Consider the following 13,363-nt stretch of genomic DNA (forward strand, 5'->3'; position numbering starts at 1 on the left):
ATTTTTATTTTACAAGACTGGCACGTTTTAATAATGTTGTGGAAAATTTATAAAAATATAAGGCTGCCACTTCATCACACTAGTAATGTGTGTCAGGGATCAGAACAGTATGTCAGGTACTTTTTTTTCTTCTCTTGACTGGTCTTAATTTGGCCATTCAGTTGAAATTGTTTTTTCTTTTTTTTTTTTTAAATGAAGACTTCAGGGTATTCAACAAGAATACACAATGGATGTGCTGTCTAAAGATCTTGAACAATACAGAGATGTTAAGATGTCTTGGGGAAAGTGCATATGAGCAGAGTCCTATGCACAAGGTCTTAGATGCTAATGGCTGCTTAACTACACACTACAGACGGCTGCAGTATTATAAAACACACTATTTTGTTCAGCCCTTTGAAGTCACACTTGGTTACAATGATAAAGGCCAGAAGAGGCACTACCACTACCTTCCAGTACTGGAAAGCCTCAGTGTATTGCTAAAAGAGGGCAGTGCTGTAAGCATCTTCATGATGAGGATGGTACATTGTGTGATTTCAATGATGGCCGTGCCATTAGATCTAAAGCTATATTTGCATCAGACCAAGACTCTTTAAAAGTGATGCTTTTTCAAGACTCCTTTGAGATTGTCTACCACCTAGTCTACTTTAGCTGTCTACTTCACACTTGCAAACTTTCATCCACACAACCGTTCAACTGTGGATCAAATACATGATCTGTACTATGTTCAGAAAAAGACTGCAAATACTTTGGTTCCCACATGATTGGTGGGTTTACAGAAAATTTCAGCTCTGCTGAGTTTTTCTGTAGATACTGTCTAATGACAAGAGATGAATTCATCTCCAACCCTCTCACAGTTGTCACTCGGAGAGATCCTGCTGCTTATAAGAAGTCTGTGCAGCTCTTGGAAAGACACCCTGAAGTGACCGTGACCATGCACCATGGAATTAAAGGCGACAGTTTTTTTAACAAACTGTCTAACTTCCATGTCTGTCAGCCTGGATTGCCACCCTGCATTTGAGAGTCTCAGATTGCTTACATGAAAGTGCTGATCGAAGAATATGTTGAAAAGAGGCAACGGTTATTTTCATGTGTAAATCTCAGACCAAAACACCACTATCTACACCACTATGCTGACTTGACTTTACAGTTTGGTCCACTCATACATACTTGGACCATGAAAGTAAGTACAGCTATTTCAAAAAGTGCATCAGGTCAAGTAAAAACTTGACAAAGTCCTTAGCTTATAGACACCAATTGTTTCAGGCATATCAGGGTTGTGGCAGTTTCTTTAGCCCACAGGTTGACTACTTTTTATCCAGAGCTCTATGATTGAGGAATAAGAAAAGTAGTTACAGACTTTGGATTAGCATTAAGGTCCCGCTGTTCTCGTAGAATACCTCTAGACGAATTCTCGATCTCATAGGGTCTAACAGCCGGGGAGCAAGAAGACACACAGAGACGTATATTTCCTTTTCTCCAAAATGTATTCCAGAATACAATGATTTATATAGGCATTTTCAGAGGGGAGTTTTACCCCTCTAGCCAATGAAACAAAAGATGACATATGTTGTATCCATGCCAAAAGATATGTATTATATAAGATAAAGGAAATTATGAACATATAAGGAACACTTTTGGACACAGAAAAACACTCCTCGTCAAGTATCAAAACTGAGTGTGATTACATCTAACAAATGTCTTACAAAACGAAAAGATTTGTACTACAAAATTAGAACTTAGATTGAATGTAATATTAGAATCTTTGCAATTTCAATTCTTGAACTTAATTGGGAGGATCACTCAATTCTAAACCTTGTCTGCATTTCTTTCAGAGTTTTCCTGGGAATAAATCCTGGACAAGGGTCAAAAGCTGAGATGAAGGGGAAAAAAACATCAAATTCCTCCAACACTGCTGAAATTCTTGTATGAGCTGAACGACAAATCCATGGAAGGTGTAAGCTTTTAACAAACCTAGCTTGAACTGGATTGCTACTAGCATAAACCGGCACATGGAGAGAGTTAATAGAGCACACACATACAGATGGAACCCTGTGTCCCACCTCATGCATTTCAAAATGCTTGAAATGTATAAAATTAAATGTAAACTGTTTCCTCTATACTGTTGCATTGTTTTAATTTTGTCATTTACTCTTAAAAGCAATTAGTAAAATCACTTTTTAATAGTGTTCTATACATTTGGTATATGAATTTTACTCAATTTTAAAACCTACAGGCCTATTTTCATGTTCAATGTTTTTATTCCATTTATTTAACAATGGTTTTGACTTTGGTTCTCAACTATTCAGTGTAGAAGTTCGTTTTGACAGTGCAGCAGTAATATTACATACATGCATTATTGTCTTTTGCTGTTCAAAGAAAGAAAAAACATGCATACACAAGTAGTTTGTGCATGTTGTTAATTTTTTTGTGTGTGTGACCTGGTAATTTTCTGCCAGCAAATTCTCAGTTTATTTTACAGTGTAGTGGAACAGAGCATTAGAAAGTCCACAGTGACCACCACTGTCTCTAAAACAGGAAATACACAGGCAAAACAACAGGTGAGACTGAAAGTTTTAAATAATAATAAAATATTGGTCACTTAAAATATCCTTAAACAAAACATCAAGTGATTGAATTATCTGTAATTTACAGCTCACATGGTAAAATTAAGCGCAATGTGCATTTTTCCCACTAGTTCCCACAACATTACCATTTTTAAATGCTTCCAGAAGCTTCTGTGGCTGAATGGGTGTCAGAAGGTCTTCTTGTGTGACATATTTCAAGTCTTGTGCTATTACGATCTGGACTAGAATCTACACATCTATCAATGCTTCTTCAGTATCTTTGGAAATTGATGGCTGGGCTCTCAGGATGATGCTCCTTAGGTCATCATACAGAATACTCATCATTGTACATGAAGGAAAAGTATGGTGGACAACAATTACTTCCAGGTCACTGACTGAATACTGAGGTAGAGGTAATAATCAAGAAAGTGCTCTGATTAATACAGTGGTAACTGTTCTTGATTTTGTTCACACAGTGAACACCTACATCATGCACCAACAACTCCTTAACAACTGCTGAATTTTTTTAGGTAAGTAACTTCAAGCCCATCCTTATCCTTACTTATAACAACATGCATGTTTTTTCGGTTCTTGGTTCCTTTCACTGTTTTACTTGCTTCATGAACAATTAAGGCAGTTTCAGGTCCAAAATCACACTTTGCCACTGATTATCTGATGCCAGCAATGTAGTCACTTGAGTAAAGGCTGTTGTCAGAAGAAATGGCTGGTGCACAAATCAATGCCACAATTTTTCTTAGTAACACCAGTTGCCATTTCTCATTGTCTGCAGGAGATGTAATCTTCTTTCCGATCAACACTGGTAACAGTCTCAGTAAGCACCAGTTATGCACTGCATGACCACACAGTCTATCACTTCCTGGCCTCACAAGGTTTGTCATTTGCTTCTTTACCTAAATATCTGAACTGTTCAATTCTTCGATTAAGTATAAGTAAATGTTTTGTCAACAGTGACCAGATGGTTTATGCACAATGCAATGTCCAAGCAACAACTCCCTCAAACAAATCATGCCCAAGACATGGAGGCAACCCAGGCTGACACGCATTAAAATATTCAGGCTGTTGAATATAGTATCAAATTTGATGCCTCCACTATGAAAGGAATGTTCTTCAATGTTCTGAACATGCTCTTTGTATGACTCCGGAATCTGCTTGAAACACATCTTTTTCAATTTCACAGTATCGACAGAAGTACTTACTGCCACTGAAATTTTCAAGAAAAATTGTGTGAGCCCAGGTTGTCCATCAGGTAACATGCCATTGGTCTCAAGGTCTTCAAGGTCTTTGACCAAGTGTCCCATGACCACAAGCTGCATCTGGTCAGTATTTCACCGGTTGTGTGGCAATATATATGCAAGTGTTAGATACATGGCCAGTATTTTGTGTTTTATCTTTCCTGACCCTAGAGGATTCACTACTTCAAATGAATCTTGATAAAGTATCGAGCCTAAGAAGCCGTATGTATGATTCACAATGAAAAAGTACCTCAATTGTCTGTTTTATAGGGACATACTGTATAAAACACTCCTTGCCAGCTTCACTATGTCCAAGACAAATAGGCATAGGATCGACATAATTTAAACTGTTCTTAAACACAGTTTTCCTGCGTTGGTCTCTTTTAAATGTGTGGCTATTATATGCTTGTAAGAGATCATACGCTTCCAGGCTGTTCATTACATCATTAATGGAAGCCTCTGGAACACCAAGAGTAACCAACTTCTCGCTTAACTTGAAGAGTGTGACTGGTTGATATCATAAACTGACTGCATATCTTCAATTATAGTCTGAATTACAGAAGATGTAACTGATTACAGTAACTTTGCCTGTAAATTCAGATAAAACAGAGCAAGATTCTTCAAAAATAATGACTCATCAGTATTTTCTGGACTAACCTCCAAATGCTCAATGTTTCCAGCTACATCAAAAGGTTATATTGCTGTCAATATTTTGAGAGCTTTCAGCTTCAGTCATACATGATGTGAAAACAACGGATTTATTTAGATTTATTTTTATGTTTCCTTGACAGGTGAGAGGTAAATGTAGATATTACTGTAAATGATGTATCACATTAATGGGGCATGCCACTCTTCGTCCCTCTTTAATGTACACTTAATGTAAAACTAGAGATAGTGTGTCAAATTTGGCACTACACAATTCAACATTGCATGCAAGGTCTACTGCAGGGCATAAATGTGGTCCTAGCTCGACCACACACTCCTTGTGATGTCTGTAAAGATGTGATTTCAAATCTACTACTTTTTTAAACTTTCTGTTCAGGTTTGCTGTAGCAAAGTAGCAAGAATCCTTATGTGCTTCACATAGTCCACTGTAGTACTACATTGATGTCCACAGAACTGACATGGAAACATGCTGATAATTCAAATATCTCTGGCAAAAATATCTCCATCAAAATAAAATGACCATACAAATTCTATGCTGGCACAAAACCAACTACACCAAATCATAACAGTTCTATAAAATCCGCCTCAAAATAAAGATATGTACATATTAAGAACACTCTTACCCAAGTTTGCAGCCACAATCACAAAGAACTTTTTCAAGGGGTTTTTTGGTAACACTGGACGTTAACTGAACTACACGGCCACAGTCTAATTTCAGCGTGCAATGCAACCATGTTTTAAAAAATTACTTTGCAGAAGATTTCTCACTTTGCATGCACCCTTCAATCGAAAAAATATCATTCAGAAATCCAGCCGATAATAAGTATTACTTGGACTAACTACACAACCAATTTGAATTCAAAACAAGAACACTATTAATTTTTTTTTACCTCAGTACACATGTACACATTAAAATGTGCTTACCCAAAAAGAGCAAATAAAAAGAGCAAATAAAAGATCATTTAACTTCCAATACCCACACTATAGCTTACTTGCTGTAGCAAATGTAATGTATTTTATGTGTAATATCATGTAAAACCCACCTTTTAACAGTGTGAAGACGGATGAAAGTCGAGACGACTGCTGACTGAGTTTACAAAAATACTGCATAGTAACGTTTTACTAATACAGCAAAATTCTGTTATATCTTGTCTACGTCATTTAACAAAAAAAAAAAAAAACATTGTCCTGCTTTTGAATTTAACAAGATTATCCTGTTGAAATTCTGCCAAAAATTAACAGCAATTTCTAACGGTGTATAAAACATGGTGCAGGTAGTATTTATTATATTACTCATTTAAAAAAATTATTTGAGGAGCTGCACTGAATCTGATTGATAGTAGCATCGTCACAAAAGTCTACATCCCCATTCAACCATGCACTCCACCCATCAAGATCAAGGTTATTAATGATTCTCTCATTGGGGAGGGAATCACGCACCAAACTAGAGCTCTCATGCTCAATGTTGGTTTATTTAGTTGATTTTCAATTGTTTTTTTTTTTATGTTATTATTTCCTGGCAACCAACCATTCTAAATTGAAACTAATTATTGTATGGTTATCTGTATACCTTGAATTTTTTCTCGAGGAACCGTATCTGAAGCGCTGGCTAATGTTTAGCACGATAAAGACCAGAAGATAAACACTGAACAAATAGGAACTATTATACACAAAGTAAATGACATAATTAACAAGACACAGCTGAAGACAATAGGACAACAAACAGAAAGTGGGTCACAGAGCATGTGGGACATGAAAAACAACAACTAAAGAATCCAGGGGGGGTATTCCAGAAAGCAGGTTATGTGACATACCTGGGTATGTTTAAGGGTAAGTTCGTGGAGTTTGTAGTAAAATCTGTGATGCATATTTAATCATATTATTGATATCTATACATGTATTCATTATGCGCACACACACTTCATACTTCCATGGGTTTCCAAATGTAATTGGAAGCATTGATGGCACTCACATTCCTATTAAAGCTCCATCAATAAATGAGGGAGACTATGTTTATAGGAAATCTGTTCATAGTATCAATGTGCAGGTAACAACTCAACTTTTTTCCCTTCTTAAAATCATTAAAGTCATTACTTTTTCCACTACATAGGTAATATGTGAGGCAACCCAAATAATTACCAATGTCGAGGCAAAATGGCCTGATGTCTGTGCATGATGCCAGAATTTTCCGCGAGTCATCATTATGCCAGACATTTCAGCAGGGTATGTTTTACTTTATACAATTTTTTTTTCCTTTTTACTATATTTGTGTTGTACACTTCAATCATTACAGGACAGTACACATGGTTACTTGTTGGGGGACAGAGGATACCCTTGTCTGCCCTATTTAATGACACCCTGAACCTGAACCTGAGCCTGGACCACAGACACGCTTTAACCTGGCTCACAGCCGAACACGGGCCAAGGTGGAGATGACTATAGGGATCCTCAAATCTCGGTTTCAGTGTCTGCGTGGGCTCCGGGTTAGTCCAGAGAGGGCATGTGACATTATAGTGGCTTGTGTTGTGCTTCACAATATTACCACTAAAAGAGGAGAGAGCCACCCTCCTTGTATTGAGGACGATGGCCCAGAGGAACATCTACAGACTCTACAGGCCAACAGAGATGGAAGACTTTTGAGAGACAGGATCTGTCAAAATAACAGACAATATAATTAAAATATGGACACCTGGACACAAATTGTTACCCTGCTTAGATTGTGTGCTGAGGTTGAAGGACCCTCATCTGTGGGCAAACCCCTAGGTATGTTCTGTGAAAGGACAATGACAGTTTGTTACTTTAATGCAAAAAGGGGCAATACATTATAATGGTATGCATCATACCTCAGTGGATCTACCAGCATTGTCCACTTCTGTCACAGCAGATGTGGTCTCTTCATCGTCATCATCTTCATCCTACAGGAGAAATATTCAAGTATACATTTTCTGGCAACAAAAAAAAACAAAACCTAAAAGCAACTAAAGTTACCTGACAACAAATCACTTACAACTGTGACAGACTGTGTTCTTTCTGGAGAGTCCATCAGTGTCTATAAGAATAAACCCATAAAATTCTCAATATTATCAAAGAAAATAATACATGAAAACAGTAACATGTCAGTCTAAGATCACAGTATGCTATACATCATATGCAGTTAAATAAAATAAGCCTACATAAAACATTTATCTTGTTCAAAAAGCCTTTAAGTGACAGAGATGAAAACAAAAAATGAAAACAAATCATAGAGGTAAACTCACATTTCATCACTTGTGGTGCATGCTGTGTGTGATGAACTGCCCCTGGATGCTCTTTATTAAGAGACAGAGCCAGCTCCTCAGACGGGGCCTTCAGTCTTCTTTCTATTAGCTACATGACTGAATGAATACACTAAATCCTGTTATAATAATAGTTCAGTAACTGTGTGATCAAATATTACCTTTTTGCAGAATGTTTTTGTGTTTCATTTTGACTTGGCTTAAAGTTCTTGTGGCTCCAGAAGGATTACACCTTATTAAATAAGAAACATGCATTATTATTTTAAACTAAACAAATAAATGGCAGCAAAAGTAAATGCTTTCATAATGATATAACATAATCAAAAGGATGTATAAATCATACTTCATTATTTTGCATTATAATAAAACGGGAGCATTAAAAAAAATTTAATACACTCACGCATTTACTTTGTCGGTTATTTTTTGCCAAGACAACTCTCTTGCTTTAGCTGATGCAGCTGTATTGCTTCTTTCTAATATTATTGGCTTTAACTCCTCATAAGCGTGCATTAAAACCTCCAACTCCGCCTCTGTGAAATACACCGCTCTCTTTTTTTCGCTTTAAGTTTCCATGGTGACTCGTGAAATCGGCGCTCCATTGAAGATGTCTTTATAAATGCACCGTGCACACGCACTAACTCTGGGTAACCAGTTGGAGGTTGATTAAACTAACTCTTCTCAGGTGCTTTGGAACCATACTCATGGTATTTAGGGTCAATCAACCCAGAGGTTATGATTTATCAAATGGTAAGTTAACCAAGCTTTGTGGAATACCCCCCTGGTGTGGTCTATTTGTAAGTGTGGATTTGTAACCCTCTTTACATCCTCCTGCACCACACAGTGACCGAATTTTTTTTATTGATTTATTTAATTTTTTTTGCGACTAATAAATTTTAGTCTGTCTGAATATTAGGGGACAGCCCTAATTTCAACATACATGTGTGGAATAAAGCAAAATTCTCCCACGAGTCTACATGCTATAAAGAGTTTATCTATCTGTAACTTCAAGATAAGAGACACCAAAGTGAGGGCAGAACATACATATACAGTCATGACCAAAAATATTGGCACCCTTTGTTAAATATGATTAAAGAAAGCTGTGAAAATGAATCTGCATTGTTAATCCTTTTGATGTTTTATTTAAAGAAATCACAAAAATCTAACCCTTCATTGAATGATAAGAATTTGAAATGGGGGGAAATTATCATTATGATTTTTTTTCTCAAATACACGTTGGACACAATTATTGGCATCCCTAAAAATTCTTATGAGTAATATATATATATATAATATAAATAATTTTCTTTGATCATGTATTTACCAAGCGTTCTAATATTTTTTGACTAAGGCTGTATATATATATATATATATAAGTGTATTTATAAAAGTATATATATATATATATATATATATATATATATATATATATATATATATATATATATAAACCAGGCTGTTAATATCTGTCACTCATCTGTCAGTTAATAAATGAAAAACAGCAGATTTAGATTTTATTTTTTATTTTTTATTATGCGTACAATCACACTAAATACATTGAAACACAATACACATTAACACTAAACGATTACATATATTTCATTAAACAAATGAACATACAACATAAATGCTTTAAGCCATCTGGCCCCAGTTGTTGGTCTCTGATTTTGTTGGCCATGTGCTCCCTTTTTTCTGGAGGTGACCGGCTCACACTTGCATTGTCCTGTTAAAGTAACAGACAGAATGATGTAACATTAAGCAGATTTAATTATTATCTTTGAGAAAATCTAAAGATATATTGCTTCTACCATATTAAAATATAATACATATAGTTTTAAATAGTAAGGGCTGTAGTTCATACGTTCTTAAGTAAGTCTAAATAAAACTTCATGGTGAGCTGGGACGTGGGCTGTGGGTCTTGATGTTTCTGCCTCTTCAGTTTAGGCTTCTTTGTCACCTTGATGGTTTCTACACGCATTACTTTTTGAGGAGATGGCTCACACACATCTCTGCTGTCCAGCTGAAATAAAAGACATAACCATGTAATGCCAGGCAGTTTTAAAGAGTGCTTCTTGAATCCAAACATATATCTTTCTATCATTTGGAAATATAAAGTCATGAGATTTTAAATAAAAGACCTAGACATCGTTGTAGCTTATGTGAAGACAATGAAAAGAACTTACTGATGCCTTCTGCTGCCTCCACTGTCTCTGCTGCTGTCTCCACTGCTCCCTCCGCTTCTGCTTCTGCTGCTCTGTAAATCTTGGCTTGGCTCCCTGTCGGGGGGAGTTTCCCTGTAAAGCCCCAGAATATACAGGCAGCACTTTTGAAGTCCTGGAGGGCATAGGTAGTTCCTGGGTGGAAGAGGTGCTCAGCTGCTCAGCAAGCCTCCGTTTTCCTGCCTTTGTGGCTCTGGTGGGCACTGATGCTTCCTTTAGACACCCAGAAGCGAGTGGAGAACTGGCAAGCACTCCTTCTCCCTGTGAGGTCCCGGTATATACAGGGTTCCTGTCAGGTAAAGAAGCTACCTGTGGGCACCTGGAAGGAGAGGTCAGAGGCTTCTCCAGGAGCAGTTCCTTCCTCAGTCGCTCAGGTATTTTGAGCCTCTGCCTATCCGGGGTCTTTTGGGGCACGGGTGCTGCCTTTTCTGAAGAGGCTCTGGGTGACACCTGTAGCAGCTCCTGCCTCAGCCGCTCGGGTATCTTGAGCCTCTGCCTCTCCTGGGTCTTGTTGGGTACAGGTGTTCCTTTCTCAGAAGAGGCTTGGGGCTTCTGCTGCAGTTCCTGCCTCAGTGTCTTAGAGATCTGTGCAGGCTCTCTCTGTAGAGACCTTGTAGGCATCGATGGTCCCTGTGAGGACCGGGCAGGCACAGATGATCTCAGTTCATTAGCAGCCTTTAGAAGATGCTGCCTCAGATGCTCAGGGATCCTGAGTTTACCACGTTGCAGGGATCCAGTGGGCACTGGATGAACCCGGGGGGTGTCACCAGGCACAGGTGGTCTCTGAGGGGACTCGGCAATGTCTGGTACTACCTGAGTCTCCTTCTGCCTCACCTGCCTACTGGTCTTTACTGAGTTCCTACACTCAGCCTTCTCAGACCTACCAAGCACCGGTGGTCCCTGAGGTTTCTTCTGCCTCCAGTTGTTCCGTTGCTCCGTGGTCTTCAGCATTGCACCTGAGAAGCCTGAGCACAGAGACTCAGCCTTCTCTGATGCATTGTTAAAGACCAGGGATGAGGTGTGGTCCCTCTTCTTAGTACAGGCAGGCACAGGTGCTTCCTTTTGGGATCTGGGAGGCATTCGTGCACTCTGTGTCTTCTTCTGCCTCCGTGGTTCCTTGGTGTTCAGTGCTGCCTCTGAGAAGCCTGAGCGCGGGGACTCAACCTTCTCAGAGTCATCACTGAAGGCCAGGGAAGTGGGGCATGAAGTTTCCCCTGCCACTACTGTTCCCCACCAGTCAGGTGCGGTGAAGTTCCCATACTCAGGCTCCTGATCTATAGGAAGGGAGACCTCCGTTATGGCCCACCACTGCTTTGCGGCGAGGGCAGTGCTGAGCTCATCTGAGAGCTCAGATAATGGTGACTGCACTGCACTCTCAGGAATGGGGATAAATGACATTGTCGTGTTGATTTCTGATTCGGTGGTAAAAGATGAATGAAAAAAACTGCTGTTGTCTTTGTATCTGTAAAACACTGCAGCAGAAAGAGAAAGACAAGCGATGACATAGAATAGCAAACAATTAAGAGCCTGAAAGTTGGTGATGTTTTACATGCATAGTAAGGGTTTTCAGGTGGAGATTGTATAAATATTTTTTTATTGTAAGTGATAATTTTTTGAAGTATTAAAGCTTTCAGTATCAGTTGTCAGAATTAATCATAATAAAAAGATTCTGAAATAGACAAGATAACGTGTAAATGTCTAAAAAATATAGTCTGAATTTGGTTGGCACTGCAAGATTTGTTTCGTTGATTTACTACAAAATGTTTAGTTAAAGAGAGAGATAATACAAGAATTATAGGAAAATATAATCTATGAATAAAAACATAATTATTAACTGTAAATCAAAATGAATTGCTCAAATCAATCGTTGCTTTCTTTCATCATTATTAAATTTACTCATCAACCTCCAATTTCCACACGGACCTCCGTTGCATGCCTATTAGTTTTATCTCAAAAAGCACAAAGCAGATTTTTGAACAAATATTGTTATGGAAATATCAAACACAAGTTAAAATTCAGATGTAAAGAGCATACTCACTCGCCAAAACTCGCTACAAATTGAATGATGCATCTTCACTCATATTTATAGACTTCTCTCTGAACGTTCTATTGGAATGCAGCGATCATAATGACGTAATAACCGACCGATCTACTGGTCTAATTGGCTGAAAAGTATTTTAAAAAGACACAAATGAACATTAAAATTAAATTAAAAAAATATGTATAATTAAACATATCTAAACCAGCTACATTCATCGCTAAAGTAAGTATGCAAGCGCGTTTATGAGCGCAGAGCGCAGCGCGTTAAGTTGTCGTGTTAATATCATAAACTGCGCTGTAAATGTGGTGATTATCGGTCAAGGTTTTGGCTTTCAGGGAGATTTGTCTGCATGATGACCGCTCGAAAACCTCCTCCTGATGGCAGTTTGACGCCATTCTTCTCGTTTGATTTAATTACTGACTATTTGATACATTTTTTCGGCCTCATATTTACGAGAATGAAGATCGTAACGAATGGATGAAAGTGAGTTGGTCATAACACATCAGGTAAAATATAGGGTACTAATGTAACAGGTAGGATAAAATAGTTTAATTCTTTAATTACACTTTAATTCAAGTTTGCCATGGTAACGGTTATAAATAATATTTGGTTTGGTTCGATATTTTCACTATGTAACACAGGTGGCTCTTTTGTGTGTGTGAAAAAATAATGGTAAGTGCATCATTGATTGGACATTACAAAGTGAAAGCATCCATTCGACAGCAATTGATGGGGTGTGGTAAATAATTTGCGGGGAGTATCGCGAGAACTTCCTCACGTGACTCAGAGCCTGCTGGGGAAGTGTTGTGACATCGCGAGAGTTACTCCTACGAGTAAAAGCTTTTAATGAGAAACATCGCTGTGACACTCGTGATTATTTTCCCCTGCTTTTTCCAGGGCGTTACACTAACATCCCAGCATTGCACAAATCTAATTTGTCAAAGATAAATTCAGCAGCCTGCTGTATAAACAACTTCTTTAGAAATATTAATAAATAATCTTGCCTGTTTTTATATTTTTATTATTATTGTATTTACGTTAGAAATATTATATACTTTGGAAATGCGTGAAAATATATGATGTTCATTTATATATTTGAATATATATATAAATATATTTTCATATTTAAAGTTTTTGAACAGTAGCTCGCCAAAATACATAGTCCTTTCTGCTCCAGATCTCCTGATTGTTAGAGACTTGTAGCACACCTGTTCTTAATCACTCTCTGGGACCAACCTTATTTAAATGTCTGACAGCCTATTGTTCTTGTTCAGTCCTGATTTCTGTTGGAGTATGATTATTATATATAATAATAATCATCATCATCATCATTATCATTTTTTTTTTG

The 13,363-nt window shown here is 37.6% G+C and overlaps 1 long non-coding RNA gene across 1 annotated transcript; it reads right to left on the minus strand.

The window, feature by feature from the left end:
- Nucleotides 1-9,385: 9,385 nt before the first annotated feature.
- On the minus strand, nt 9,386-9,991 carry LOC122335695. The gene is made up of 3 exons (XR_006249002.1): nt 9,939-9,991; nt 9,617-9,775; nt 9,386-9,478 (listed from the first exon to the last, which is right to left on the minus strand). It is a non-coding gene; the product is annotated as an uncharacterized LOC122335695 (long non-coding RNA).
- Nucleotides 9,992-13,363: the final 3,372 nt, after the last annotated feature.

This window comes from Puntigrus tetrazona, chromosome 3 (assembly GCF_018831695.1).
Source record: "Puntigrus tetrazona isolate hp1 chromosome 3, ASM1883169v1, whole genome shotgun sequence".
In the NCBI taxonomy this organism is placed as follows: Eukaryota; Metazoa; Chordata; class Actinopteri; order Cypriniformes; family Cyprinidae; genus Puntigrus; species Puntigrus tetrazona.